The sequence below is a fragment of the Solanum pennellii genome, chromosome 10 (genome assembly GCF_001406875.1).
Source record: "Solanum pennellii chromosome 10, SPENNV200".
In the NCBI taxonomy this organism is placed as follows: domain Eukaryota; kingdom Viridiplantae; phylum Streptophyta; class Magnoliopsida; order Solanales; family Solanaceae; genus Solanum; species Solanum pennellii.
In genome coordinates this window covers 65,285,647-65,290,628 of record NC_028646.1, presented here as the reverse complement: position 1 = coordinate 65,290,628, position 4,982 = coordinate 65,285,647, and the positions used below count along the sequence as shown (strand labels likewise).

Sequence of the window (4,982 nt, the reverse complement as noted above, 5' to 3'; positions counted from 1 at the left end):
GTGACATTCTTTTTTTTCAATACAGCGATTGCATGTGAACAAGGTATCTCATCTAGTTGAAATCTACCACAAGAACATACTTTCCGCTCAAGACAAACAATATATCTTCTTCCATTTTCATAAACTGAGAAAATAAATTCAGATGATGGAACAACCTGTGTACATTAAAAATTTTAAATATATAATTTTTAAAAAAAAAATCATGTTCAAAATGCAGAATGATACAATGAATTAGATATATATAATATAAAGCATTATATAATGATACATACCTCCATTTTTGAATTTTTAGCCGCGTTTATAATCAACAATTCTTGAAATTTTCTCCCTAATGTGTCCTTTGTATATGAGGCTACTTCTCAGTTTTTGCAATGCCAAGAACCAAAAAGAATTCTAACTTCTTCCAAGAATTCTAATATAGTTAATTGGCGTGCTTCAACAAGACAACCATTGATACATTCTGCAATGTTTGAAGTCATCATTCTACCTCTGTTTACTGTTGCATGAACTCTTGACCACTTTTCGTAACCTGCATCTTCAAGGTACTCCTTAACCCTGTGATCAATTCTATCAACCTTAGGCATCAACTTATTAAAATCTTCCTTTCTATATGCCTTGGCCATGAGTAGAATAGATCACTTATGGCCTTTCTGCTCCTTTTGAAGTTTCCACATACATTCTTCCAAAGATGCCAGATGCATGCATAATGAGGTACATTTGGGAACACAATCCTCACACTCTTCATGATACTCTCATTTCTATCTGAAACAACACACATATCTTTTCTCTCGCCAAATGCATGTTTGAATTGTTCGAAAAACCATGTCCACGAACAATCATTTTTGGTGTCAACAACACCATATGCCAATGGAAATATGCAACCTGATTACACACACATTATATCATTTGATACGTAACATATAAAAACACATCATAACTATAAAAAAAAATACCTGCGCCATCAAGTGTGCTTGCTGATACAAATGTCCCTTTGTAAGCTCCACTCAGATGTGCACCATCCACAACAACTACTGGTCTGCAGTAATTAAATCCCCTAATGAATGGTCTTAAGGCTATGAACAGATACACAAATTCATCCTATTCAGTATTATGCATTCTTATATAAGAATTTGGATACACGGTTTTTAACATGTGTATGTATCGCGGCAACCGTCTATATCCTGCAGATGGTTTTCCCCTAATCATGGAGAGTGCACGTTCTTTAGCACGCCATGCTTGCTGGTAAGATATTTCAACTCCATAATATTCTCTAATATCATCAATTATATCTCTTGGAGTATAAACTTGTTTATGATTGACCAATTTTGGAGCAGTAACTCCACTTACAAATCCGACTGTTGCTTGGACTTTGGTTAATATCCTCTCCCTCATCGGACACGTATGTTCACTATTGAAACTTCTAACAATGAATATATCAGATTTTTTCCTGCAGGACGCCTTCATAGTCCAACCACATTTGTCTGAAAAGCATACCAACACATAGCTGCGTACATTTTTTAAGCATATTAATACTTATAGCAATTGCATCATATAATATATTCAACAATAATGTTTAAAGTAATCAAACAATGAATTACACAAAAAAGTATCTACCAGTTTTTAAGAAATTAATTAAATGGTGATACATTAATGAAAAGTATCTACTAGTTTTGATATGCTTGTTTAAATTGATACAGTCCTTACTATATCAGCAGTAGTATATTAAAGTATCAAAATCGTTATTTCAATGTATCAAAACAAATTACTTAAATGGTGATACATTAAAATATCAAAGAACAAATGATACATGTAGGAAGCATATTAATACTTATAGCAATTGCATCATATAATATATTCAACAATAATGTTTAAAGTAATCAAACAATGAATTACACAAAAAAGTATCAACCAGTTTTTAAGAAATTAATTAAATGGTGATACATTAATGAAAAGTATCTACTAGTTTTGATATGCTTGTTTAAATTGATACAGTCCTTACTATATCAGCAGTAGTATATTAAAGTATCAACATCGTTATTTTAATGTATCAAAACAAATTACTGAAATGGTGATACATTAAAATATCAATGAACAAATGATACATGTAGGTTTTCATATAAAATAGTAATGTTTCATGTACTAATTTTGAACAACATGTAAATATATATATATATATATATATACCAAGCACTATCATACCTTTGTTGACCAGACCTCTTTACTTTGCAATTGAAGTTGTTCTTTATCTTATATTTCGTCATCACATCTACAAGTGTTGCTTTATCCTTATATATCTGACCTGTCTTCACATCTACAATATCTGAATTGATTATAACATTTGTAACTCCAACTTCTGCATTTTCATATGAGTCAAATAATCTAGTTTCAACCATTGCCAAAGCCTGTGTATCATGTGTTGTGCCTTCTACACACGTAATTTCTCCACATGTTGCATCAAAGTTATGTACAGTACAACCAATCTTTTCAATTGTGTCAATACATAATGGATACATTGAAAATCCAGGCTCATTTTTTTTTCAGTTCTAAATATAGTTTAACACTCATATCGTTCTTAAGCTTCATCGGACAGGAGTTACCTTCTACAATGTAACGAATTTCAATATCTTTACTTGATACATCAATATCTAACTCGGCTGCAATTGCTGCTTTGAGATTAGAAAACGAAATTGAATCTCCAACAACGATTTCGTCGATTTTGTAACTTTCATACTGTAATTCGTTCACCCAAATTCCGGAATGTCTCATCAAAATTGATGTATTCATCATGAAACATCCAAAATAACAACAACAAAATTTCTGCAGTTCGAAATTTAACTGGATGTTCTTAAAAAATGTATTCAAAATAGATGATATAATCTTTGATTTTCAAAATTTGAAATTATTATCCAATTACGTGCTGAATTAATGCTGATTACTGAACTGTTACCGTAAATTAAGCTAATTTAGTTAACAAGTTTAAATGTTCCGTTTTTTCCCCCTTTTATTCTTAACAGTTTTAAGTTACTATGTATCATTTACCATGTATCACTAGAGTCTAAAGTATCACGCCACAACAATTTTAAGGGATTTTAGTTTATACTAAATTTGTTGGGACAGAGTGTAATTATTGAATTACACTATGAAATTCCTTAAATTTTTACTCTTTGGGGCAGCAAACCCAATTCTATCTCCAAATCAGCCCACCTCAATTTTCAACCCAACATCCTCAACCCACTATTTCGCCTAAGACCCAAATTCAATCCCAAACTCTCTAAATTCCCAGCCAAATCAGCCCACTCCAAATACCCCCGACCCGGCTCATTTTCTGTTCAACAAAGAGAAATCCAAAAACGTTAACAGCAGCAGCGGCGTGGACGACACCCTCGACCCTGCATAAAATCGTCCTTGTGGCCCCGAGGACGATGGAATTCATCCAACCCGTCCGTTCTTCTTTCCTCTTCCGGAATGGAGTTGAATTCTCAGAAAAAGTTGTCTATCCTAAATTGGTGAAAGCTTTGAGAATTCAAAATTGAGATGGGTCTCTTCTCATCCGTTCGCCCCCTTTTTCTTTTGGGAGAATCCTAATTCACCTTCTATATATTATTGTTCTCCACTGTTAGGAAGGGGATTTTTATTTTGGAAGCTTAAAAGTTTTCGGCAAAATTTTTTATAGAGAAAAGAAAGTTGCTAAGCTAAAACGTTCATATAAGAAAATACATTCTGAATATATACTTGATTTCTTTGTTCTTGGTTTGCTGGGAATTTGCCGGTTTCTTTGAAGTTATTCCTTGAAGTTGGTGGCAAAGTCGCGTTCTCCAAGCTCGTCAGCCTTTCTTGTTCGCCGCACCCTAAAAGGTAACTTTCACATCCTTCAAGTACATTTCATTGTCAACGTGTTGTTGCTTAATATGACTGTGTGAAGCTGTTTATAAACTGTCTGAGATCATTTTGACTTGTCATTGGCTGCAAATCGATGTTGTAACTCGTTTATGATTCGATTGTTATTGTTTAGAAGGTCTGTTGTTTCTGTTTGGCAGTGACTTCTCTGCTCTTTACTGTCTGTCTCGTTTGGTTGGTTGGGAAAGTTGAAAATTCAGTTACGAAGTTCGAAATCACTTCCTATAGGTGATTTGGGCCTTCATACTCTGGTATACGATTTGTTCTTTGCATATTTCGAATAGTATAAATCGTAAGGGTTGAATGTCTGGCTACCTTATCCCCTCTTACTCTTCTCTTGTCTAAAAATTTTTTCAGCATAAAGTGGCATGCATTGTTTATCTTGTTTATTGTGTTGCTCATGTGATTTTTTTTTTAAAGTATAGTCCATTGATACATAGTTTCCTTAACGTCTTAGCCTAAGTCCGCATTTTCGAGTTTAAATGAACTAACGGTCTGCTCCATTTTGCTTTTTCATGAACTGGTGGTTGTCATTTTAGTATTTATATGTCTTTATTTCAATGATTTTTTCCCTCTTATGTGTTAGTTTGTAGGTTTGATATTGGTAGTTGCCTGGAAAGGTTGAATTTTGTTTTTTTTTTTATCGCGTCTTATCTAAATAGGAAGATTAAAACTGTAGTAAGCTGATGTCTAGAATTTTAAACATTCAAATTACATTTTGTTCTGACTTGAACCTTGAGTATGATGTGTGTTTTAGCTTAGCTGGTCGCTACCGTTTGATGACACATTTGCCGGGTTTAGTCGTGACTGTGATTTCGGCTGGATGCTGTTGTGCTTTTTCAATATATATATATATAGCTTCACGAGGTTCCTTGGTGGAGTTATTTTCGAATATAGTATGGGGTGTATTGTTTGTTGAATATGCAATATGATTTCCCCTTATGCATTTTGATTCTCAACGTTCCAATGCTCACAAGTATGTGTATATTTTTTTCTATTAAGCATTGTAGCACTTTCAATTTATGAAATTTTGTCTACTAAGTCAACTTAGTTTTACTTCTTCTAAAAAAAGGGGGGGGGGGGGG

The 4,982-nt window shown here is 33.4% G+C and overlaps 1 long non-coding RNA gene and 1 pseudogene across 1 annotated transcript in view; one reads left to right on the top strand and one right to left on the bottom strand.

Annotated features, from left to right (window-relative positions):
- Positions 1-758: 758 nt before the first annotated feature.
- LOC107002101 lies at positions 759-2,784 on the bottom strand (annotated as a pseudogene).
- Positions 2,785-3,313: 529 nt separating this feature from the next.
- The window catches only part of LOC114074316, a 3,916-nt gene continuing 2,247 nt past the window's right edge, over positions 3,314-4,982 (top strand). Inside the window, exon 1 of the long non-coding RNA XR_003574678.1 lies at positions 3,314-3,855. This is a non-coding gene — a long non-coding RNA (uncharacterized LOC114074316). The remainder of the gene's footprint in view (positions 3,856-4,982) is intronic.